Below are 27,338 nucleotides of genomic sequence, written 5' to 3'. Positions count from 1 at the left end.
CCAGGTTTCCAAATAAACATGGGTCTACTTTTAATTCTTTGTTCCATTACATATATTTATTTTCCTATTCTTTTCCTCACACTACTTTTTGCTTTTATTACTATGGCTTACTGTGTTTCATATCTGGTAGAATGAATCTTCTTCTTTGCTCTTCTTTTCAAATTTGACTTAGCATCCATGGACATTTGTTAACCTATACAAATTGCAGGATAAGCTCAAGGTCATTTCTGTTATCTTGAAAGACCACATGATCTTTTATTCTCCTCCACCCTAGCCCTTTATGTCATGCCTCTTTATATTGCAGTTAATAAAAACCCAACTAAAAGCAATTTAAGTCAACAATAATAATGCAGCAAGGGCTCAAACAACATCATCAGGACTCTGCCTTTTCTTCTACCTCTTGACTCTATTTTCCTCTGAGTTGGCTTCTGTCACAGACAAAATTTCTCTAGGAGTAGGTCCCCAGCTGCATCTTACTTTTCTAGCAACCCAAGCAGAAAGAAGATACTTCCTCCTTGAGAGTTTCATCAGAGTTCTGAATGGGGCTCTCATGCCCCATCCTGCACTGTCCTGAAACATGCCCCATCCTCAAACAACTGATGTGACCAGACTTTTGAAGACTCTGCTTGGCCAGGCCTGTGTCTTTTGCCTGCAAACCACTGGTTCAGCCCCATATGACACACATGGACTAATAAAGAAGGAGTATTTCCATAAAGAAAAACTGAAATGCTACTTCCAGGGCAAGCAAAACCTACAAAGGTTAACTATCCACTGTGGCAATCCATTGCACTTATTTATTTCTACCTGACTCCTCCTACCAAAATATAAGTTCCTTGAGGGCAGGCCTTGTGGCTCTTCATCTTAGGGGCCCCAGTACCTAGTCAAATGCCTTTATATAGTGGGCATTCAACAAGCATCTATTGAATTTAAGAAAGTGAATGAATGAATGAAAGAATGAATGCCAGGAGTAGCAGTTAGGGCTAGGTTGCATCTTATGGAGAGAGAAGGGGCAACAACAGTAACTGTATCGGACCCTTTAAACTGGCATTTAGCGAGCCAAGATCTCAACCTCAGAAGTGGGGTCATGGCTCCGCTGTCACACAGATATAAAACCTAACAGTTAATTCCACTGACTTTCCCAATGACTTACAGGAAGTCTCCTATAAGAGGAAGTCTAAGGTAGTGATTCAAAGTTTTAGAGTCTGACAGTCCTGACTCCCATCCTAACTCTGCCAAGTTTTATAAAAACTTGATTCATTTAACCATTTGGGGTCACCATTTCTTTTTCTGCACAGTGGGGACTAATATGTAATATGTAGGAGAGTTGCTATAATATTTTAAAAGATAACTATGTAAAGAGCTATGTAAAGAGTCTGGCACTGGGCTATAAGAAAGTCTTTGCCTTTTGGTGTGCAACTTCAGGAGTTCCCTGGGAAAGATTCAAAACTGGTCTCCATACTCTGAGGGCAAGGAGAGACCAAAGAGGTATAACACTCCAGATTGGTACGTGGCAGTTTTAATAAGCAAGAGAACATACATATGAGGCTTATCTTGGGTGGCTGCAAGATGAGTAGATCTTGGCCCCCACTTGCCAGAATCTTAACTAAAGTCAGCTATATATTCTGTTCAGATGGTCTCAACAACATCTTACCCTCTCAAGGCTGTCCTTGAAATGACTGCTAGTGTGGGAATAGCAGGTGGGACATGCATTCCAAGGGCAGGGGAGGGGGTGAGGAGCCTCTGATTGTTCAGGTCCAGCTCACAGGCCAAGCAGAGTTTACCTCCTCTCAATGACCTCCTCCAACACAGCTGCAACAGAGTTTTCAAGTATCTACTAGGTGTCAGGCAAGGTGCTTGACTCTAAGGAACCAAACTAAGCAAACTAAGCATGGTTTGTCTTCTCAAATTGCTCAGAGTCTTGGAGGGAGGAGAGAGAAATTGAAAAGCTAAAGTATAGTAAGGGTCATGCTGGGGAAGTACAGGGTGCTGGGGAGGGACAAACTGAAATACTTAATCCAATCATGATAGCTAGGGAAGGCTTCCCAGAGGTTGTGATATTTTTGATGAAACTGGAAAGATGGGTAAGAATTAACAAAATTAAGGGTGAGAATGTTTACAGAGGAGACTAGTCCAGGAAGATAATTAAGAGAGGCCATGGCAAATTCTTAAAAGAAATTCTTAATGGTTCTCAAAAAGGATTAGTTAATATTTGTGTAACTATCACAATTATAATGACATAGCATTAATATCTATTAACTCGTATTATGCCCTATAGGGTAACCCTTTTTCCTCTCAAGAAAATCTTCCTTGGTATTCACACAGACATATATTCCTTGATTTCCAAAACCTCAGTGTGTTTTACTTGCTCTTAGAGGATTCATCAAGGACCTGACATAGTCAAAGAAGGCTGCATTCTAGATCTGGAGAGCATTTGGAAGAAATAACAGATGTGGATCAAAGGAAATTGGAAAAATAATAAAGAGATCTAGGAATGGGGTATGACCTTGCAGAATGTGATGAGGAAACTGGCACAGTCAACTTCAGGGAAGCTTTCAACCAAAGGAGGACATTCCTATAAAGAGGAAGGTGGCAAGGTAGGAGAAAGAAATAGGAATAAAAGGAGTATCTCTCTTCATTTTGTTTGTTTACCTGGAGGAACAACTGAAGCATAAAAAATTAAATACATGGGCTTTTTGCATTCAGTGATGTTTTCACAAACGCATCATCTAAAATCATTTAAATTTTCAGTCCTTTTTGCTGATAAATATGATATGGATGACTCCAATCACCAACAGTCCTCAACTGCAATATAGTGAACCTCACTCCTGGTGTTGTCATCACAACACGAGTACCATTCCTCTTCTCATTGCTCTTCAACCATGACTGCACCATCACCTGCAGAGGTTTTAAAGTCATTGAGATGCCCGAACTCCAACCCTACTGAATCAAACCTACCAAATCAGAGTCCTGACAGATGAGGTCTGATTCCCCCCACCCAACACTGTTACTTCTCTGACTTCCTTTCCTACTGCTCTTCCCCGGATCACTTCACTTCAAACAAATGGACCTCCTTGCTTTTTGTATTAGGTACCTGTTGCTGTCTAATATATTATCCCCAAATGTAGTATCTTAAATATATATATGTACATTTATTATTTCACAGTTTCTGTGGGTCAGGTACCCAGGCACAGCCTAGTTTGTATAGTGTCTGGCACATGATAGGAGCTTAACAATCATTTGTTGCATGGAACAATTTGTGGCACTATCAGAATATTTTTTTGGTAAATCTTGAGCTCATTTGGGAATTGCTTTATAGAAAAACAGGCAGCCACTCCCAAATATATATACTGCTCCACTTAATGGCTATATCTGTTCTCATCCCAAATCAAGCTACTGCCCAGGGAAACTTACTTTAGTTTGTGTATGACAGTAAGGACCATCTTAGGTCAGGCTCACAGACCCTGAAATGAGGATTCATATGCAACTAACTTATTAGGGAAGTGTTTCCAGGAGAAACTGATAAGGAAGTAGAATAAATCACTTGTAAGAACAGCGAATCAGTAGTAGTTAAGCAAGAGTGTGACCAGGAAAAGTCCCAGCCTCAATCTAAACCCACAGGGAGATCAGCAGCATAAATTACAGCCTCAGAGTTTGTCCCTTCTCAAGACCAGAAATCTGGCCTTTCATATTCCACAGAATCAGCCATTGGCTAACTGGTATATAAACCAAGAAGCTCTAGAAAGCTAAGGACAGTCCTCTGGAGTAGGTGGAGGTGTGAATCATTAGATGCAAAGCACACAGGCCACAAAGAACCAGTAGGAAGGACCTGAGATCTGGAAGGAATGCTGTCTATATTCACTGCAGGTACAGTTAAGAAACAAGCCTCTGGCTCCTTCAAATCCAGACATGCCTCTAACTTAGGACAAGATGAAATTGTCATCTGATCACATTTAATCCTTGCCCAAAAACCTATGAGGTGGTTGCAACTACTATTCCTATCTTAACCAAAGCATAAAGAAATTAAGAGACTTGCCCAAGAACATGTAGCTATTCAGTGTCTGAGCCAGGATTCAAACTCCGATTTATCTTTCTCAGAGTCCATGCTTCTGATTGCTATTCTATAATTAAAAATGTATTTATTCTTTTAATTTCACTAGCATGATGGAGAAGAGACAAGGCTAAATAGATATCCATTGATAGAAAGGGGACTGGTTGCCCAAGTGTACTCATCCCCTTAGTGCCTCTAGCACTGCAGATACTCAGTAAATATCCATTTAATAAGTGAAGAAGTAACTGTAATACAGGGGACTTTTCCATACAGCAGTCCTCAGATATTTATAGACTGGGTGCAAACAATCTAAGTCCCATCCCAAGATGTTGAAAAGATAGGAATAAAATAGACTTTATGTCTACTCTGGAGTAGTCCAATAAGATGCTTGCCATGTTGGAAGATCTACTTATTGTTCAATATAGGTGTGGAAAAACCCAAACCAAAAGCTTTTTGTCTTACTTCTCCTTTCAGGAGAACTCAGTGAGTTTACAGACAGTTCCAGGGAAAGTATATATTTTGGGTTTCAAGAGAAGATGAGAATTTGGTTTTACCGGAGGTGATGACGGAGGTGATATATGGAGATCGCCAAATTCAGCCAAAAAGACCTCTTGCTGCAAAGCACAGATGCCCTCATCTGGTTTCACTGATGTACCTGTGATGCCATGTTGAGCAAACACAACTAATCTTTCTTATGCGTCACCAGGTCACTGGAGCACACCTGGAGCCCTCTGATTACACATAGGCAAAAAGTCTAGAGACCAGATGGGTAGGGTGAGGTGGATACCAATCAATAGGGACTTTAAAACCTTCAGTTTTCATTTTTGGTTTATTTGTTTGCTCATCTTGAACTGTGCTGATAGGGTTGTAGTGAGCTAGTGCCCAATTCCATTCTCTCTTGCAGTCAACAGCACTACCTTTCCTAGGTGACTTTGAAGGTTGGAGTTTAACCAAGTGATCACATAACAGAATGAAACTAACCACCCCCATGATTTCTTTTACCTTCTATCAAATTACAATAAATATGCAGAAAAAAGTATGTATCATAAGCGTATAGCACAATGAACTTTCACAAACTGAACATGTTTACTCACCACCCCAGAAGCCTCCCTTATGTTTTCTTGTGGTCACTGTACACCCCTCCAAGAGTATATAAACTCTCCTGACTTCTAACACCCTTGATTGGTTTAGCTTGTTTTGTACTTTATATAACTGGAATCCTACAGTGTGTATTCTTTTGTGCTCGGCTTCTTGTACTCAACATTATTTGTTGAGATTCATCCATGTCATTGCATTTAGTTGTAGATCATTTATTCTAATTGCTGTATATTATTCCATTGTGTAAAAATGCCATAATTTATTTATCCTATCCTGTCAGTGGGCATTTGTGTAGTTTCCAGGATGTAGGTATTATGAATAATGCTGTTATGAACATTCTCAAACAGGCCTTTTGGTGCTTTTCTGTTGGGTACACACCTGAAAGTGCAGCTTCTGGGCATGAATTCAGCTTCAGGAGATACCACCAAACATTTCTCCAAGAGGGTATTTCACCCGTGATTTTCTCCTATGTATTTTTCACCTGTGATTTTCACTCTCCAACACTGGCCTCATTAACACAGAACTTGACTAGAACTCACCTATTAGGAACTGCGCAACTACCCCTCCGGAGGATGCAAGTCCCTGAAAAGCAGGAATTCCCTGGCATTCTCAAAAGTTACTTTAACCTCTGTAAGAGCTCTGAAAACACGATCTTCCCCCAGGGAGGGAAAAAGCAATTTGGGGGTAATCCCATGCTGTTCGTGATACATGTTCCCATGAGAGAAGAGTTACTGCACTTGAAACCGTTTATTTGCTTTTGGTTCGGGGAGAGTTTCATAAAGTCCAAAGCGATTACAGAGGAGCTTTTGCAAAAGAAATGGGAGTTGGATCAGACCGCTTCCGCTTTCCACATACACCACAGCAAAAGTCCCAGGAGGTCAGCTGGAACAGAGATTGGTTGGAACCCTGTACAGTCCCAATGAGAAGCCTTCCTAAGGTCTCCAAGGTGGAGCATAAATCACCGATGTGTGGAGCTTTGAAGATCTAACTTTTGTTGCTAATCTCTCTGTTCTGAAAGGGTGGGTGGGGAATATATGAAGGCAAAATCGACAAACAAGTCCCAGATAATAGTTTCTGCTCTTGCCAAAGTTGCGGTTCAGTTTTTTAATAAGCTCATTGGGATTTGCTCTTGTTACTGTACTTTACTCATTAGTCCTTGAAGTTACTGTTGGGTACCTTGGGGTGGAGGCCCCAAACCTCAGCATTCTTCTAAAGGGCTTACCACTGCAGGAGGGAGGGGTGGGGTGGGGGGAGCAGCTCGCTCACGCACTCAGAAAGGTGCCGCCTGCCTGGATCTCCTTCCCAGGAAGGAGAAGCAAGGCGCTAAGGTGGAGGCCAGCATTCACACACAGGACTTAACAGGGAAGGCTTCTGCAGGGATCTAGACAAGAGTTCCTCAACATGTGGTTGAGATGGTGGATACACATTATTCTCTTTATTTTTCCTGTATGCATGAAATGCTTTTATAATACAATATTTTTAATTAATTTAAAAAAAAAAAGAGTGCCTCAACACGTGCAGTTCCGGTGCCACAGGAACTGGACCTTTACATCAAGCCCCTCCCATCCTCCGCGTTAGCTTTGGTTGGTTTTCCTATGTACGTTGGGAGAATGGCATTGAGAAAACACTCTTTGACTAATCCAAGTTGCAGTTATACAGATATCATTTCCTTTGACATTAATCTGATTAAAAAAAAAAAACTTACCTTACTACGGTACTTAAAATCTGGTCCCATATTTCCAGTTTTTCTAAATTCCATCCTGTTGGTGTATTTGTGAGTTCTGTTCTTCAAGGAGGTTTATTCAAAGAAAGAGGGAAGAAGAGAAATAAGTTCTTTATGAAATGATGACACCAAATTGAAGCTTTATAAGACTATGTTGCACTTAACACTTGCTGTTCCCCACCCTTTACCATGGGGACATTCTATTAGGCTTATTACACTCTTATTATATTATGCTAATTGAATAAGCCCCTTCCCTGGCTCCTCTGTGTTTTCCGGAAACAATTTAAACTACTTGACTTCCCTGTTAAGGCACTGCACCACTCAGGTCTGGCTGTGTTTCCTTTCTTGACCGAACTTCCTCTCCTATGTAATTCTCCCTTCTGCTTTATTGTTTTTATTCTACCATCCTGGCCTGTAGGAAGACCAAATTGTCTGTTCCTTAAATGCCACCTCCCTATATCCATGTATTTTCTGTCCCTCCTCATGAATTTCATCTTCCAGAATATCCTATCCGCCTTTCTGATCCCTAGAAGAAAAGGGACTAGATTCATTGCCCCTCATCATGGAGAGAAGATGGAAAGGTTTCCTTAAATGTTTCAGAAACATATGTTGTGCTCACCAAAAGGAACCTGGAAAGACTAGTCGTAATCCCATAGCACAGCCTTCCTCAAAGCCTTTTCCAGCTTGTTTTCCCATTTATCAGTACATTGTACATGAAAGTTATAGGGATCGTTTATTGTTAACCATGTATGTGGGCAGAGGGATGAACAGTTTAAATAACATGACCGGTTAGCCGACAGGGAAATTAGAAATCATGTTGTCAATACTTCTGAATTGAACTTTTTATTCTCAAACAAATATTTACTTAGGTAAGTTAACACATTTTAATGCATTTTTATAGACAACCATAAGGTATGATAGCATGCATTGTAATATACAGTGTACAAAGTTCTTTCAGAAAAACTTCAGCACTTGATCCTCACAACCACCCTGCGATGAAATGGAACAATAGTAGGTTTATTTCATGAAGGAAGAGACTCAGACCGAAAGTTCAGTGGATTGTCCTGAGTTTCTAGCTCCTACTTAGTGCTTTTTCCACTATATTGTGCTCTCATAAAATTTGAGACCATGAAAAGGCCCTTTTACACAAGGACATTTCTTTAATAAGCCTACCATGACACCTAAAATTATGCTATTATGGAATCATTCATTTTTTAAGTTTAAGTATTATGTCCCCAGATATAAAACATAAAGCCATAATCATGAGAAATAGTTCTAGCATAGCTGACTGTTATCTTTGATAGCTGCAAACAACGCAACTAAAGATTGAGATATAAGTCCCAAAACTACGAGTTTGTTGAAACACTAGTGGAAAAAAAAAGAAAAAGTCCTTGAAAAATACGGTATGTGTCCTGTCTTCATGACCTGATATTTTGTGATCTTGGACAAATTACCTTTGAACATCAGTTTTCCCATGAGTCCAAGAGAGATAGTAACAATACCAAAATGAAATAAAGTACTGAGACTGTACCCTAGTACACTCTGCAAACTGAAAGTTACTACAAAAATGTTGGTTCCCACCACCATAATAAGTTAAACTATCATGATCTCCTTGAAAGACTGAGTCTTTATAATCTAAGATGATCTATGGGATTTTAAAAGATCACTCTTGTAAATAATATTTAGAGAATTTACAATATTTAGAGAATAATATTTAGAGAATTTAGGGACCAATCATGATGGCAAACCTCTTTTTTGCTATCATGTTAAGTCCCTAAACCACAGAGCATTTTACTATTCCATGATTAGACATCTGCACTCACAGTGTGTTCCAAAGACTTAGGTCAGAATGGAAACAGACCTGGGAAGTTCAAAGCTGCTTTATGAGATAAGTTCTAGAACCAAGCTGAGCAGAGCAGGGCTACTTACAGAGCTTCCAAGGATCTCCAAGTAACTCTGGGAAAAAGGCAAAGCAAATCTGGCTGAAGGCACAACCAAGATAATTTTCGAGATAATCATTCAACCTCTTACTTATTCATTTATTCATTTGTACTTTTAACAAATATTTATTAAAAGTCAACTATGAGGGACTTCCCTGGTGGTACAATGGATAAGACTCCACACTCCCAAAGCAGGGGACCTGGGTTCGATCCCTGGTCAGGGAACTAGATTCCATATGCATGCCGCAACTAAGACCTGGCTCAACCAAAACAAATAAATATTTTTTAAAAACGTCAACTATAAGCTGGGTATTCAGTAACCTTGGGGACTTCATGAGTGAATGGAAGGGCCTGGTTCTTCCCTCAGGGAGCTTCATCTTCTAGTTTTCATGAATGTGGGAAATACTCCAATCACATAGTTCCTATAGTAGTTCTTCAAGGCTTCTCAGAACCTTGTCCTGACACCTTAAAACAATGAAAATGCTCACTGAACTCTTCCCATCATATGTTTCCATTTCCTTGCCACCAATAGCCCTTCTCCTGCCCACCCTATTCATTACCCCCTTGACCTTGCTCTCAGGTATAAGACAGAACCACTCCCCTGTATTAACACACACGCATGTGTGCAAGCACACATACACACGCATACACTATGCCCTCCAACCTTGGCTAAGTCCTATTCATCCATCAGGCGTCAGTTTAAATATCAATACAAGAAAAATGGATGGCAAACAGGTACATGAAAAGATGTTCAGCATGGATAATTATTAGAGAAATGCAAATCAAAACTACAATGAGGGGCTTCCCTGGTGGCTCAGTGGTTGAGAGTCCGCCTGCCGATGCAGGGGACACGGGTTCGTGCCCCGGTCCGGGAAGATCCCACATGCCACAGAGCGGCTAGGCCCGTGAGCCATGGCCGCTGAGCCTGCGCGTCCGGAGCCTGTGCTCCGCAGTGGGAGAGGCCACGGCAGTGAGAGGCCCGCGTACCGGAAAAACAAAAACAAAAACAAACAAACAAAAGAAACTACAATGAGGTATCACCTCACACCTGTCAGAATGGCCATCATTAAAAGTCTACAAGTAAGAAGTTACACGAAGAGGGGCTTCCGGGAAGATGACGGAGGAGCCATCTGTGGCGCTTCCTCCCCGCAGATACACCAGATATACATCCACACGTAGAACAACTCCTACAGAACACCTACTGAACGCTGGCAGGAGACCTCAGACCTCCCAAAAGGCAAGAAACTCCCCACGTACCTGGGTAGGGCGAAAGAAAAAAGAATAAACAGAGACAAAAGGATAGGGAGGGGACCTGCACCAGTGGGAGGGAGCTGTGAAGGAGGAAAGGTTTCCAGACACTAGGAAGCCCCTTCGCGGGCGGAGACTGCGGGTGGCGGAGGGGGAAAGCTTCGGGACCGCGAAGGAGAGCACAGCAACAGGGGTGCGGAGGCCAAAGCGGAGAGATTCCCGCACAGAGATTCCCGCACAGAGGATCAGGGCCGACCGGCACTCACCAGTCCGAGAGGCTTGTCTGCTCACCCGCCGGGGAGGGCGGGGCTGGGAGCTGAGGCTCGGGTTTCAGTCGGAGCGCCGGGAGAGGACTGCGGTTGGCGGCGTGAACACAGCCTGAAGGGGGTTAGTGCGCCACGGCTAGCCGGGAGGGAGTCCGGGGGAAAGTCTGGACCTGCCGAAGAGGCAAGAGACTTTTTCTTCCCTCTTTGTTTCCTGCTACGCGAGGAGCGGGGATTAAGAGCACTGCTTAAAGGAGCTCCAGAGACGGGCGCGAGCCGCAGCTAAAAGCGCGGACCCCAGAGACGGGCATGAGACGCTAAGGCTGCTGCCGCCACCAAGAAGCCTGTGTGCGAGCACTGGTCACTGTCCACACCTCCCTTCCGGGGAGCCTGTGCAGCCCGCCACTGCCACGGTCCCGGGATCCAGGGACAACTCCCCCGGGAGAACACACGGCGCGCGTTAGGCTGGTGCAACGTCACGCCGCCCTCTGCTGCCGCAGGCCCGCCCCTCACACCGTGCCCCTCCCTCCCCCCGGCCTGAGTGAGCCAGAGCCCCCGAATCAGCGGCTCCTTTAACCCCGTCCTGTCTGAGCGTAGAACAGACGCCCTCCGGCGACCTACACGCAGAGGCGGTGACAAATCCAAAGCTGAGCCCCTGGGAGCTGTGAGAACAAAGAAGAGAAAGGGAAATCTCTCCCAGCAGCATCAGAAGCAGCGGATTAAAGCTCCACAATCAACCTGATGTACCCTGCATCTGTGGAATACCTGAATAGACAGTGAATCACCCCAAATTGAGGAGGTGGGCTTCGAGAGCAAGATTTATGATTTTTTCCCCTTTTCCTCTTTTTGTGAGTGTGTATGTGTATGCTTCTGTGTGAGATTTTGTCTGTATAGCTTTGCTTCCACCATTTGTCCTAGGGTTCTATCCGTCCATTTCTTTTTTGTTGTTTTCTTTTTAATTTTTTTTCTTTTTTTCTCTTAATAATTATTTTTTATTTTAATAACTTTATTATATCTTATCTTACTTTATTTTACTTTATCTTCTTTCTTTCTTTTTTTCCTTCCTTCCCTCCTTCCTTCCTTCCTTCCTTCCTCCCTTCCTGCCTCTCTCCTTTCTTTCTTTCTTTCTACTTCTACTAATTCTTTCTTTCTACTTTTTCTCCCTTTTATTCTGAGCCGTGTGGATGAAAGGCTCTTGATTCTCCAGCCAGGAGTCAGTGCTGTGCCTCTGAGGTGGGAGAGCCAACTTCAGGACACTGGTCCACAAGAGACCTACCAGCTCCACATAATATCAAACGGCGAAAATCTCCCAGAGATCTCCATCTCAACACCAGTACCCAGCTTCACTCAACGACCAGCAAGCTACAGTGCTGGACATCCTATGCCAAACAACTAGCAAAACAGGAACACAACCCCACCCATTAGCAGACAGGCTGCGTAAAATCATAATAAGTCCACAGACACCCCAAAACACACTACCAGATGTGGTCCTGCCTACCAGAAAGACAAGATCCAACCTCATCCACCAGAACACAGGCACTAGTCCCCTCCACCAGGAAGCCTAAACAACCCATTGAACCAACCTTAGCCACTGGGGACAGACACCAAAAACAACGGGAACTACGAACCTGCAGCCTGCAAAAAGGAGACCCCAAACACAGTAAGATAAGCAAAATGAGAAGACAGAAAAACACACAGCAGATGAAAGAGCAAGATAAAAACCTACCAGACCTAACAAATGAAGAGGAAATAGGCAGTCTATCTGAAAAAGAATTCAGAAAAATGATAGTAAAGATGATCCAAAATATGGGAAATAGAATAGACAAAATGCAAGAAACATTTAACAAGGACCTAGAAGAACTAAAGATGAAACAAACAATAATGAACAACACAATAAATGAAATTAAAAATACTCTAGATAGGATCAATAGCAGAATAACTGAGGCAGAAGAATTGATAAGTGACCTGGAAGTTAAAATAGTGGAAATAACTACTGCAGAGCAGAATAAAGAAAAAAGAATGAAAAGAACTGAGGACAGTCTCAGAGACCCCTGGGACAACATTAAATGCACCAACATTCGAATTATAGGGGTTCCAGAAGAAGAAGAGAAAAAGAAAGGGACTGAAAATATTTGAAGAGATTGTAGTTGAAAACTTCCCTAATATGGGAAAGGAAATAGTTAATCAAGTCCAGGAAGCACAGAGAGTCCCATACAGGATAAATCCAAGGAGAAATACACCAAGACACATATTAATCAAACTGTCAAAAATTAAATACAAAGAAAACATATTAAAAGCAGCAAGGGAAAAACAACAAATAACACACAAGGGAATCCCCATAAGGTTAACAGCTGATCTTTCAGCAGAAACTCTGCAAGCGAGAAGGGACTGGCAGGACATATTTAAAGTGATGAAGGAGAAAAACCTGCAACCAAGATTACTCTACCCAGCAAGGATCTCATTCAGATTTGATGGAGAAATTAAAACCTTTACAGACAAGCAAAAGCTGAGAGAGTTCAGCACAACCAAATCAGCTTAACAACAACTGCTAAAGGAACTTTTCTAGGCAAGAAACACAAGAGAAGGAAAATACCTACAATAACGAACCCAAAACAATTAAGAAAATGGGAATAGGAACATACATACCGATAATTACCTTAAATGTAAAAGGACTAAATGCTGCCACCAAAAGACACAGATTGGCTGAATGGATACAAAAACAAGACCCATATATTTGCTATCTACAAGAGACCCACTTCAGAACTAGAGACACATACAGACTGAAAGTGAGGGGATGGAAAAAGATATTTCATGCAAATGGAAACCAAAAGAAAGCTGGAGTAGCAATTCTCATATCAGACAAAATAGACTTTCAAATAAATACTGCTAGAAGAGACAAAGAAGGACACTACATAATGATCAAGGGATCGATCCAAGAAGAAGATATAACAATTGTAAATATTTATGCACCCAACATAGGAGCACCTCAATACATAAGGCAAATACTAACAGGGTTGTAAAAAAAAAAAAGTCTACAAGTAGCTTTCCGTGCTACACAGACAGGGGTCCATATGGAGTTGTTCTGGATCCCCACTGTAAATTTTTTTTTTAACATCTTTATTGGAGTATAATTGCTTTACAATGGTGTGTTAGTTTCTGCTTTATAACAAAGTGAATCAGTTATACATATACATATATCCCCATATCTCTTTCCTCTTGCATCTCCCTCCCTTCCACCCTCCATATCCCACCCCTCTAGGTGGTCACAAAGCACTGAGCTGATCTCCCTGTGCTATGCAGCTGCTTCCCACTAACTATCTATTTTACATTTGGTAGTGTATATATGTCCATTCCACTCTCTCACATTGTCCCAGCTTACCCTACCCCTCCCAGTGTCCTCAAGTCCACTCTCTAGTAGGTCTGAGTCTTTATTCCCATCCTGCCCCTAGGTTCTTCATGAACATTTTTGGTTTTTTTTTTTTAGATTCCATATATATGTGTTAGCATATGGAATTTGTTTTTCTCTTTTTGACTTACGTTACTCTGTATGACAGACTCTAGGTCCATCCAGCTCACTACAAATAACTCTATTTTGTTTCTTTTTATGACTGAATAATATTCCATTGTATATATGTGCCACAACTTCTTTATCCATTTATCTGTCAGTGGACACTTAGGTTGCTTCCATGTCCTGGCCATTGTAAATAGAGCTGCAATGAACATTGTGGTATGTGACTCTTTTTGAAATATGGCTTTCTCAGGGTATATGCCCAGTAGTGGGATTGCTGGGTCCTACGGTAGTTCTACTTTTAGTTTTTTAAAGAACCTCCATACTGTTCTCCATAGTGGCTGTATCAATTTATATTGCCACCAACAGTGCAAGAGGATTCCCTTTTCTCCACACCCTCTCCAGCATTTACTGTTTGTAAATTTTTTGATTATGGCCATTCTGACTGGTGTGAGATGATATCACACTGTAGTTTTGATTTGCATTTCTCTAATGATTAATGATGTTGAGCATTCTTTCATGTGTTCGTTGGCAATCTGTATATCTTCTTTGTAGAAATGTCTATTTAGGTCTTCTGCCCATTTTTGGATTGGGTTGTTTGTTTTTTTGATATTGAGCTGCATGAGCTGCTTGTAAATTTTGAAGATTAATCCTTTGTCAGTTGCTTCATTTGCAAATATTTTCTCCCATTCTTAGGGTTGAATTTTTGTTTTGTTCATGGTTACCATTGCTGAGCAAAAGCATTTAAGTTTCATTAGGTCCCATTTGTTTATTTCTGTTTTTATTTCCATTTTTCTAGGAGGTGGGTCAAAAAGGATCTTGCTGTGATTTATGTCATAGAGTGTTCTAGCTCTAGTAGTTTTCTGGTAGCATCTTGTAGGATTCTCTATGTACAGTATTATGTCATCTGAAAACAGTGACAGCTTCACTTCTTCTTTTCCAATTTGCATTCCTTTTATTTCTTTTTCTTCTCTGATTGCTGTGGCTAAAACTTCCAAAGCAATGTTAAGTAATAGTGGTGAGAGTGGGCAACCTTGTCTTTTCCTGAATTTAGCGGAAATGATTTCAGTTTTTCACCATTGTGGACGATGTTGGCTGTGCGTTTGTCATATATGGCCTTTATTATGTTGAGGTAAGTTCCATCTATGCCTACTTTCTGGAGTGTTATTATCATAAATCAATGTTGAATTTTGTCGAAAGTTTTTACTGCATCTATTGAGCTGATCATATGGTTTTTATTCTTCAATTTGTGAATATGGTGTATCACATTGATTCATTTGTGTATATTGAAGAATCCTTGCATTCCTGGGATAAACCCCACTTGATCATGGTGTATGATCCTTTTAATGTGCTGTTGGATTCTGTTTGCAAGTATTTTGTTGAGGATTTTTGCATCTATATTCACCAGTGATATTGACCTGTAGTTTTCTTCCTTTGTAACATCTTTCTCTGGTTTTGGTATCAGGGTGATAGTGGCCTCGTAGAATGAGTTTGGGAGTGTTCCTCCCTCTGCCATATTTTGGAAGAGTTTGAGAAGGATAGGTGTTAGCTCTTCACTAAATGTTTGATAGAATTCATCTGTGAAGCCATCTGGTCCTGGGTTTTTGTTTGTTGGAAGATTTTTAATCACAGTTTCAATTTCGGTGCTTGTCACTGGTCTGTTTATATTTTCTATTTCTTCCTGGTTCAGTCTCAGAAGATTTTGCTTTTCTAAGAATTTTTCCATTTCTTCCAGGTGGTCCATTTTATAGGCATAGAGTTGCTTGTAGTAGTCTCTTAGGATGCTTTGTATTTCTGCGGTGTCTGTTGTAACTTCTCCTTTTTCATTTCTAATCTTATTGATTTGAGTCCTCTCCCTCTTTTTTCTTGACAAGTCTGGCTAATGGTTTATCAAGTTTGTTTATCTTCCAAAAAAAAACAGCTTTTAGTATTATTGATCTTTGCTATTATTTCCTTCATTTCTTTTTCATTTATTTCTGATCTGATCTTTATGATTTCTTTCCTTCTGCTAACTTTGAGGTTTTTTGGTTCTTCTTTCTCTAATTGCTTTAGGTGTAAGGTTAGGTTGTTTATTTGAGATGTTTCTTGTTTCTTAAGGTAGGGTTGTATTGCTATGAACTTCCCTCTTAGAACTGCTTTTGCTGCATCCCATAGCTTTGGGGTCGTCGTATTTTCATTGTCATTTCTTTATAGGTATTTTTTGATTTCCTCTTTGATTTCTTCAGTGATCTCTTGGTTATTAAGTAGTGTATTGTTTAGCCTCCATGTGTTTGTATGTTTTACAGGTTTTTTCCTGTAATTGATATCTAGTCTCATAGCATTGTGGTCAGAAAAGATACTGGATACAATTTCAATTTTCTTAAATTTACCTAGGCTTGATTTGTGACCCAAGGTATGATCTATCCTGGAGAATGTTCCATGAGCACTTGAGAAAAATGTGTATTCTGTTGTTTTGGATGGAATGTCCTATAAATATCAATTAAGTCCATCTTGTTTACTGTACCATTTAAAGCTTGTGTTTCCTTATTTATTTTCATTTTGGATGATCTTTCCATTGGTGAAAGTGGGGTGTTAAAGTCCCCTACTATGAATGTGTTACTGTCGATTTCCCCTTTTATGGCTGTTAGTATTTGCCTTATGTACTGACATGCTCCTATGTTGGGTGCATAAATATTTACAATTGTTATATCTTCTTCTTGGATTGATCCCTTGATCATTATGTAGTGTCCTTCAATGGCTCTTGTAATAGTCTTTGTTTTAAAGTCATATTGTCTGATATGAGAATTGCTACTCCAGCTTTCTTTTGATTTCCATTTGCATGGAATATCTTTTTCCATGCCCTCACTTTCAGTCTGTTTGTGTCTCTAGGTCTGAAGTGGGTCTCTTGTAGACAGCATATATATGGGTATTGTTTTTGTATCCATTCAGCCAGTCTATGTCTTTTGGTTGAAACATTTAATCTATTTACATTCAAGGTAATTATCAATATGTATGTTTCTACCATTTTCTTAATTGTTTTCAGTTTATTATTGTAGGTCTTTTCCTTCTCTTGTGTTTCCTGCCTAGAGAAGTTCCTTTAGCATATGTTGTAAAGCTGGTTTGGTGGTGCTGAATTCTCTTAGCTTTTGCTTGTCTCTAAAGGTTTTAATTTCTCCGTCAAATCTGAATGAGATCCTTGCTGGGTAGAGTAATCTTGGTTGTAGCTTTTTCCCTTTCATCACTTTAAAATGTCCTGCCACTCCCTTCTGTCTTGCAGGATTCCCTTGTATGCTATTTGTTGTTTTTCCCTTGTTGCTTTTAATATTTTTTCTTTGTATTTAATTTTTGATGGTTTGGTTAATATGTGTTTTGGCATATTTCTCCTTGGATTTATCCTGTATGGGACTCTCTGTGCTTCCGGACTTGACTAACTATTTCCTTTCCCATGTTAGGGAAGTTTTCAACTATAATCTCTTCAAATATTTTCTTAGTCCCTTTTTTTTTCTCTTCTTCTTTTGGGACCTCTATAATTCGAATGGTGGTGCATTTAATGTTGTCCCAGACGTCTCTGAGACTGTCCTCAATTCTTTTCATTCTTTTTTCTTTATTCTGCTCTGCAGTAGTCATTTCCACTATTTTATCGTCAAGGTCACTTATCCATTCTTCTTCCTCAGTTGTTCTGTTATTGATTCCTTCTAGAATATTTTAAATTTCATTTATTGTGTTGTTTATCTTTGTTTGTTTGCTCTTTAGTTCTTTTGGGTCCTTGTTAAACGTTTCTTGTATTTTCTCCATTCTATTTCCCAGATTTTGGATCATCTTTACTGTCATTATTCTGAATTCTTTTTCAGATAGACTGCCTATTTCCTCTTCATTTGTTTGGTTTGGTGGGTTTTTACCTTGCTCCTTCATCTGTTGTGTATTTCTCTGTCTTCTCATTTTGCTTAACTTACTGTGTTTGGGGTCTCCTTTTCACAGGCTGCAGGTTCATAATTCCTGTTGTTTTTGTTGTCTGCCCCCAATGACTAATGTTGGTTCAGTGGGTTGTGTAGGCTTCCTGGTAGAAGGAACTGGTGCCTGTGTTCTGGTGGATGAGGCTGGATCTTGTCTTTCTGGTGGGCAGGACCACTTCCAGTGGTGTGTTTTGGGATGTCTCTGAACTTATGATTTTAGGCAGCCTGTCTGCTAATGGGTGGGGTTGTGTTCCTGTCTTGCTATTTATTTGGCTTGGGGTGTCCTGCACTGTAGCTTGCTGGTCAATGAGTGGAGCTGGGTCTTGGCATTGAGATGGAGATCTTTGGGAGATTTTCACCATTTGATATTACGTGGAGCTGGGAGGTCTTTGGTGGACCAGTGTTTTGAACTCGGCTCTCCCACCTCAGAGGCACAGGCCTGACGCCCGGCTGGAGCACCAAGACCCTGTCATCCACAGGGAAAAACAGAAAACGAAAAAAAAAAAAAATATATATATATATATATATATATATATATATATATATATATATATATATATATATATATATATATATCATTGTTCCAAAAGTCCGCTGCCTCAATTTGGGATGATTTGTCGTCTAGTTATGTATTCCACAGATGCTGGGTACGTCAAGTTGATTGTGGAGCTTTAATCCGCTGCTTCTGAGGCTGCTGGGAGAGATTTCCCTTTCTCTTCTTTGTTCACACAGCTCACAGGGGCTCAGCTTTGGATTTGGCCCCGCCTCTGCGTGTAGGTCACCTGAGGGCACTTGTTACCGCTCAGACAGGATGGGGTTAAAGGAGCAGCTGATTCGGGGGCTCTGGCTCACTCAGACCGGGGGGAGGGAGAGGTACGGAATGCGAGGCGAGCCTGCGGCGGCAGAGGCCGGCATGACGTTGCACCAGCCTGAGGCGCGCCATGCGTTCTCCCGGGGAAGTTGTCCCTGGATCCCGGGACACTGGCAGTGGCGGCTGCACAGGTCCTGGGAGGGGAGGTGTGGATAGTGACCTGTGCTCGCACACAGGCTTCGTGGTGGCAGCAGCAGCAGCCTTAGCGTCTCATGCCCGTCTCTGGGGTCCGCGCTTTTAGCCGCGGCTCGCGCCCGTCTCTGGAGCTCCTTTAAGCAGCGCTCTTAATCCCCTCTCCTCTCGCACCAGGAAACAAAGAGGGAAGAAAAAGTTTCTCGCCTCTTTGGCAGCTCCAGACCTTTTCCTGGACACACTCGCAGCTAGCTGTGGTGCACTAGCCCCCTTCAGGCTGTGTTCACGCAGCCAACCCCAGTCCTCTCCCTGGGATCTAACCTCCAAAGCTGGATCCTCAGATCCCAGCTCCCACCCGTCGCGGCGGGTGAGCAGACAAGCCTCTCGGGCTGGTGAGAGCTTGCAGGCACCGATCCTCCCTGCAGGACTCTCTCTGCTTTGCCCTCTGCACCCCTGTTGCTGCTTTCCCCTCCGTGGCTCTGAAGCTTCCCCCCTTCGCCACCCACAGTCTCCGCCGCCCGCGAAGGGGCTTCCTAGTGTGTGGAAACTTTTCCTCCTTCACAGCTCCCTCCCACTGGTGCAGGACCCGTCCCCATTCTTTTGTCTCTGTTTTTTCTTTTTTCTTTTGCCCTACCCAGGTACGTGGGGAGTTTCTTGCCTTTTGGGAGGTCTGAGGTCTTCTGCCAGCTTTCAGTAGGTGTTCTGTAGGGATTGTTCCACATATAGATGTATTTCTTATGTATTTGTGGGGAGGAAGGTGATCTCCACATCTTACTCTTCTGCCATCTTGAAGCTCTAGCCCTCCCATCGTAACTTAAAGGGAAACTTCCACAATGTCTGGAGCCCTTGATGTCCTGCAGATGAAGGAGGAGGATGTCTTCAAATTCCTTGCAGCAGGAACCCACTTAGGTGGCAGCAACCTTGACTTCCAAATGGAATAGTACATGTACAAAAGGAAGAGAACCTAGGAGAAGCTTCTGTTGGCAGCTCGTCCCATTATTGCCATTGAAAACCCAGCTGATGTCAGTGTCATATCCTCCAGGAATACTGGCCAGCGAGCTGTGCTGAAGTTTACTGCTGCCACCGGAGCCACTCCTATTGTGAGCCACTTCACTCCTGGAACCTTCACTGACCAGATCCAGGCAGCCTTCCGGGAGCCAAGACTTCCGGTGGTTACTGATCCCAGAGCTGACCACCAGCCTCTCACAGAGGCCTCTTACGTTAACCTGCCTACTATTGCTTTGTGTAACGCAGACTCTCCTCTGTATTATGTGGACATTGCCATCCCATGCAACAAGAAGGGAGCCCAGTCAGTGGGTCTGATGTGGTGAATGCTCGCCGAGGATGTTCTGCACATGCGTGGCACCATCTCCCGTGAACAACCATGGGAGGTCATGGCTGATCTCTGCTTCTACAGAGATCCTGAAGAGATTGAAAAGGAAGAGCAGGTGACAGCCAAGAAAGCTGTGACCAGGGAGGAATTTCAGAGTGAATGGTCTGCTCCAGATCCTGAGTTCACTGCTTCTCAACCTGAGGTGGCAGACTGGTCCGAATGTGTGCAGGTGCCCTCTGTGCCTATTCAGCCGTTCCCCACTGAAGACTGGAGTGCTCAGCCTGACACTGAAGACTGGTCTGCAGCTCCCACTGCTCAGGCCACTGAATGGGTAGGAACAACCAGTGAATCATCTTAAGCTGTTCTTCCACACTCTTAAAATGGAAATAGGTTGACGGAAAACAAAAAGTTTAAAAAAAAAAAAAGTCTACAAATAACAAATGCTGGAGAGGATGCAGAGAAAAGGGAACCCTCCTACACTGTTGGTAGGAATGTAAGTTGGTGCAGCCACTGTGGAAAACAGTATGGAGGTTCCTCAGAAAACTAGAAATAGAATTACCAATATGATCAAGCAATCCCACTCCTAGGCAAATATCCAGACAAAACTATAATTCAAAAAGATACATGCACCGCTATTTCATAGCAGCACTATTCACAATAGACAAGACATGGAAACAACCTAAATGTCTGTCCACAGATGAATGGACAAAGAAGATGTGGTACATATATGCAATGGAATACTACTCAGCCATAAAAAGGAACGAAATAATGCCATTCACAGCAACATGGATGCAACCAGAGATTATCATACAAAGTGAAGTAAGTCAGAAAGAGAAAGACAAATACCATATGATATCACTTACATGTGGAATCTAAAATACGACACAAGTGAACCTATCTACAAAACAGAAACAGACTCACGGACATAGAGAACAGACTGGTGGTTGCCAAGGGGGAGGGGGTTGGGATAGGGATGAAGTGGGAGGTTGGGGTTAGCAGATTAAGCTTTTATATATAGAACGGATAAACAAGGTCCTACTGTATAGCACAGGGAACTATATTCAATATCCTATGATAAACCATAATGGAAAAGAGTATTTTAAGAAAAGAATGTATATATATGTATAACTGAACCACTTTTCTGTACAGTAGTAATTAACACAACATTATAAACAACTGTACTTCAATAAAAAAGAAAAGAAAAGAAAAAAGAAATGCAACTAGATGCACACCAAACATAAAAGAATGTTCTCAGCAGCAATGATGACCAAAAACTGGGAAAGATCCAAATGTCCATCAAAAGTAGAATGGATAGGGACTTCCCTGGCAGTCCAGTGGTTGACTCTGCGTTTCTAATGCAAGGGGCACGGGTTCAATCCCTGGTTGGGCAACTAAGATCCCACATGCTGCATGGCATGGCCAAAAAAATTAAAAATTAAAATAAAAAAAAGTAGAATGGATAAACCCTTATGTATTTATACAATGTAATACCATATGACAGTGATAATCAGGGAACTACAGTCACATGCAACAGCTATGAATGATTGTCATTGAGTGGAAGAAGCTACCACAAAAGAGTACATGTTGTAGAAATTCATTTATAAAAACTCTAAAAATTAGGAAAAATAATATTTGGTGATAGGATCCCAGTTCCCTTTGGGTATTGGAGGTCGGGGCTGGGAGAGGACATTACGGGGGATTCTTGAGTTCTGGTGATGCTTTACTTCTTCATCTGGGTAGTTACACCCATCTGTTCACTTTGAGAAAATTCATGGCAATAAACACTTAGAATTTTTTAAATAAATAAAATATCACTTCCAAGAAGGTGTCAACCCCATGATGAAGGTTAGCTCTTCTTGTTTTATACTTCTGTATATCGCATATGCTGTCTCTATATAATCTATTTTATGACCCTCTTCACACTCATAGTCACTTGTTCAATATTTTTCTTAAGCTCTGTAAGGGCATAGAGTTTATGCCCCAACACCTAGCACAGTGCCCACAAAGGTAGATAGTTAATAAATATTTTTCGCATGATTAAATGAATCTCAATGACACCTTGCACTAAGGTGAATTTTGAATATGCCTGCTCACTCTTCTGAGTTGATCTCAAACTTTTCTGCTTGCTTGAAAGAGTACATTCCTCCACACTAGTCTCCTGAGAGCACAACCTTTTTTTTCTTCCTCCAAGTGTGATTTCCCTGTCATGTACATTCATGGCACCCATAAATATTAAAAGCATGACCAAATGTTCCGCAGTTGGAATATGTTGAGTGAATGACTCAATGAGAAGTGTCCTTCTGTTGTGTGATTAAACAAGACACATAATATTACATGTTGTCAGAACAGGGTGAAGTCAACATAGTCTAGATTAATGTGGATGTTACTGGCTTGTCCATGGCCAGAATGGATGGGGAATCTGGCATTGTCCCTGGCCAATGGAAAAAAACTTAGACAAGTTCTGAAGCTAATATTTTTTGATCTTTCCATACCCTGAGCAGCATTTCTTCGCTACTGTGGATTGGGGAGAAGGTAGGATTATTCAGAACACATGGAGCACTTGGGGAAAGAGAACACGAAACACTTAAAACTCGACTCTGATAAACATAAAACTTGTGTCCTGCCAAGTTCAAATGCAGTTTTTCCAAGATACAAATTTCATGGATAAGTTCAGGGAACCAAAGGGACATTTGATCAGTTGGCAACTGAGCTGAAGCTGGTTCAGGATCCAAATTCTTTCCTCACATCTTCACATCCAACCCCTCCCCCCACTCGACTACTACTTGGGTATCCCATGGTGTCATATTTAGCCTTCAGATTCTTTCGCACAGGCTGTCTTTACAGGCCTTAATGAGGAGAGGAAAAAATGACAGAAAACAAAGAAACACATGAGCTGTTCTTTCACCTCTCCACCACCTGAATGGATCCAGTGTCCCTCCTCTTTATAAAATTCTGCCCCAAAATGGTGCTGCATCATACGTGTGCCAGCGAAAGTAGGCGTGAGGGTGGGGGAGAGGAGAATTGGGGGTGGATGGTTCAGGTTATGGAGACAGTGTGTTCTTTCAAAAAGAGAAAGAGGGCTTCCCTGGTGGCGCAGTGGTTGAGAGTCCGCCTGCCGATGCGGGGGACGTGGGTTCGTGCCCCGGTCTGGGAGGATCCCACATGCTGCGGAGCGGCTGGGCCCGTGAGCCATGGCCGCTGAGCCTGCGCGTCCGGAGCCTGTGCTCCGCAACGCGAGAGGCCACAGCAGTGAGAGGCCCGCATACCAAAAAAAAAAAAAAAAAAGAGAAAGAAACCTGGGCTTCCCTGGTGGTGCAGTGGTTGAGTCTGCCTGCCGATGCAGGGGACACGGGTTCGTGCCCCGGTCCGGGAGGATCCCACGTGCCGCGGAGCGGCTGGGCCCGTGAGCGATGGCCGCTGAGCCTGCGTGTCTGGAGCCTGTGCTCTGCAACGGGAGAGACCACAACAGCGAGAGGCCCGCGTACCACAAAAAAAAAAAAAAAAAAAAAAAAAAGAGAAAGAAACCCTTTAAAAACAGGAAGAAGCCAGTCTGAAAGTCTGTAAAATGACATTCAACTGAAGTCCCTTTCTTTAAACATAAACAGATGTATAATGTCCAGAAGTCCTCAAATGGAATAATGCCTAAGTACCTAAAGGCAGAATGTGGCTGGATATCCAATAAGAAATTATGATTTAAAACATTGCATTGTCTAAAGAGCGATAGTAAAGATAATCAAATTCATTCTTTCATTCAACTAACATGCATTGAATATCTACACTGTGCCCAGAGACTGTGCGATGTGCCAGGGTATTCACATAGGTAAGAGGCCTGTACCCTGGAGGAGTTTACATTTTAGTGGAGGAGATAAGATAATAAAGAATTGTAGTAACACTGTGAGCATAGAAGGAAGGAAGGAAAGAAGGAAGAGGAAGATAGGTAAGGAGATGGTAGTATGGAAGAAAAACTGCCTAAATCTACCCGGGAAATTCTGGAATGACTTTAGTGGATGACACTAACATGAATAATTAATAGTGGCATTAGCAATAATTGTTATTGTTATTTTTATTGTTGTATCCTGGTGAATCTGGGGTGACATATAATGGTATGAATAATATGGGTCAAGTACATTAAAATAATCCCTTTTTTTTTTTTTTTTTGCGGTACGCGGGCCTCTCACTGTTGTGGCCTCTCCCGTTGCGGAGCACAGGCTCCGGACGCGTAGGCTCAGCGGCCATGGCTCACAGGCCTAGCCGCTCTGAGGCATGTGGGATCTTCCCGGACCGGGGCACGAACCCGTGTCTCCTGCATCGGCAGGCGGACTCTCAACCACTGTGCCACCAAGGAAGCCCCATCCCTTTTTAAGTTAGGAAGTTCATTGTATTACGTAAAAATATCTAAAACAGGCAGTGACATATTGTCAAAAATGATTTTCAGTGAATAGGAAGGTCACTGGACAACAGAATCCCTGACAAAATTACAAGAAAGTAAAGTTGTGCTGCTAATTGCTAATAATTAACCCTTGGTATTTTATAAGACAGTTTAAAAATAATAAAACATTAGAATTAGAAGAGACCTAGACAGACATCTAGCTTAATATTAGTATTCCTTTACTACACATATTTGTCTACCCTTCTATCTGCCCTATTAGTCTGTAAGCTCTTTGAGGGTAGGGCCTGTGTCTTATTTATTTTGTGTCATAGTACTAAACAAGAAACAAGAGCTCAATAACAGGGGCTTCCCTGGTGGCGCAGTGGTTGAGAATCCACCTGCCAATGCAGGGGACACGGGTTCGATCCCTGGTCTGGAGAGATTCCACATGCCGTGGAGCAACTAAGCCCATGGACCACAACTACTGAGCCTGCACTCTAGAGCCCGAGTGCCACAACTACTGGGCCTGCATGCCACAACTACTGGAGCCCACATGCCTAGAGCCCGTACTCTGCAACAAGAGAAGTCACTGCAATGAGAAGCCCACGCACCGCAGTGAAGAGTAGCCCCCGCTCGCAGCAACTAGAGGAAGTCTGCACACAGCAATGAAGACCCAACTCAGCCAAAAATAAATAAATTATTTTTTTTTAAAAAAAGAGCTCAATAATGTTTTCCAAAGGAAGAAACTAAGAGGATATTTATTCAACCCTTTTACTTCAAAAGAATGGAAACTGAGCCTCAGAGTTATGAAGGACTAAAAGGCAAAACAAAATTTTTTAATAGTAAAGAGAAGCCTGGAACCCAGATCTCTTGACCCCAGGCCAGATTACTGTCCATCATATCATATTACCCACCTACAATCAATCACTAATCAGTGGAACATGTAGAGAAGAATGTTTTGGGGTCATAGTTTCTAAAGTTCTGTTATCTTCTTGTAGCGTTCCCCTACATCTTTCACCTCCTCCATGTAGATGCAAAAAAAAAACAAAAAACAAAAAACAAAAAACCCCAGAGAATATAAATTTGAAACCCCATTTTTAAAATGCTGCTAATCATTGAAACCCTAAGTGTCACCTCTGACATTGTCCCCAGACCCCATAGATCCCTAAGACAATTGGAAGTCTCACAAAGTATGTGAAACTAGCCCAGTTTCCCATGTTTTTTTTCACTTTCTACTGTAGGTCATTAGCAGGATTCTATTTTAGGACAGAAATGTTTTTACTACCCCTCAAATCATACCAAAGTAGGTAGTTTTCTACTGAATTGATTCTGCATAGCAAAAAGCACTGCTGGCTTATTTGTTCTTCCAAGCAGTAGAGGGCCTTTCTCTTAGCCTGATATGTTTTTTTATCCCTGTATACCTTGTACTGTGATCTTGAGGGTGGTGATGGTGATGATGGTTTTTATTTTCTATTTGTCTTTGGTTAACATTGATTGAGTTTTGCCTTAAGGATTTCAGGTTAAAAGTTAAGACAGTAGAGGAACTAACTTTCTGAGAGTTTCCATTCATAAATAAATAAAGCAAAAATTTAGGTAATGATCATGGTGCTGTCAGAATACCTTGACATACAGTCTTTCATCTAATCCACCCAGGGCAAGAGGTTTTTATTCTTATTTTACAAGTGAGAATACTAAGCCTCTGGTGATTATCCACACTCACGTAGCTAATGAACGGTGAAACTGAGACCCCAATCCAACACTTTGGACTCCAAATCTACTTGGAATTTTGCCCAGCACAAGACAGGGCAAAGGGTAATCAGCAAAATCCAGCAGGTGAAAATTAAATTTCCTTTATGAGGAAATTAAAGAACTAAAATCAAATAGATCAAATTAAACCAATTTTGTGTCAAGCTCCCAGAATTAAAACTGAATTCTTTTCACTCTCTATATAGGGCCACCGTATTGACCTTGGAAAACTATAAAGTTGGATTATTTTCATCATTTAGCAAGGAGGAAAAAGAAGCTGAAAACAATTAGGAAGGCCAAGCAAGTAGAAGGATGTTTTGACTCCAGTTGGTATAGAAATAGATTCAGAAAAAAGTCAGAAGATGTGAGCCATTCCTTATGAGGCTCCAGTACTCATTTGTCGGGCTTAAATTTGATATTGTATCATAAGTGTGTATTACATAAGATTCTGAAAGCTCAGTGTTTCTAAGTGGTTGTTCCTTCTAGAATATCGTTCTGGCTGCAGAGGTGTACAGTCCTAAAAGCAGAAGGATACTTTATCAAGAAAGCAGAAACTGATTCAACATATTGAGTTTCTAAATTTTACAGAGTTTTCAACACCATTCTTTTTTAATTATGAGACATTGAGATAAATTTGAATCTTAAACTTATTTCACTGGTGTCAGCTGTTGATCCTTTTATGAGCAAACAATCTGATATTCTCACTCAATAGGGAGGCACTCTGACAGGGATCTTGTCCCAAGAAAACTTACTCTTTTTTTTTTTGACTCATTAGAGATCTCAATACATCTCCTAAGAGCATTACTTATTTTCCAGGGTCACACAGACCTTAAATATTCAATTACCCAGAAAAAAAATCAGTGACTGGCATTAAAAACAACTGAATCTACAGATGGCTTAAATGAACATTCTGGGAATCACTAGAGCCACTCAGTATTCTCCAGGGAGCATTAATAATGTAATTCCTAACTGCTGTAACTTAATTCATTACATACTACTGAGCACCAGGTATATGCAAAGTACTACACTCAGTGTAATAGAGAGAAAACAGTGGTTGTCGTTCACAAGGAGTTCACTGTGTAACAAGAGACAGTAGATATGCTTATAAGAGACTATAAAACAAGTAC

General features: G+C 41.6%; 1 protein-coding gene and 1 pseudogene across 1 annotated transcript in view; one reads left to right on the top strand and one right to left on the bottom strand.

Annotated features, from left to right (window-relative positions):
- Positions 1-27,338, bottom strand: part of PAPPA2 (pappalysin 2) — a 488,087-nt gene that overhangs the window by 401,358 nt on the left and 59,391 nt on the right. Inside the window, exon 2 of the mRNA XM_067728728.1 lies at positions 6,852-6,927. The gene's annotated coding sequence lies outside the window, so the exon portion shown is untranslated. The remainder of the gene's footprint in view (positions 1-6,851; positions 6,928-27,338) is intronic.
- Positions 19,572-20,462, top strand: LOC137211800 (small ribosomal subunit protein uS2 pseudogene; annotated as a pseudogene).

The sequence above is a fragment of the Pseudorca crassidens genome, chromosome 2 (assembly GCF_039906515.1).
Source record: "Pseudorca crassidens isolate mPseCra1 chromosome 2, mPseCra1.hap1, whole genome shotgun sequence".
NCBI classification, from domain to species: domain Eukaryota; kingdom Metazoa; phylum Chordata; class Mammalia; order Artiodactyla; family Delphinidae; genus Pseudorca; species Pseudorca crassidens.
Note: the sequence above shows the minus strand (reverse complement) of the source record. Positions and strands in the feature narration are given on the sequence as shown.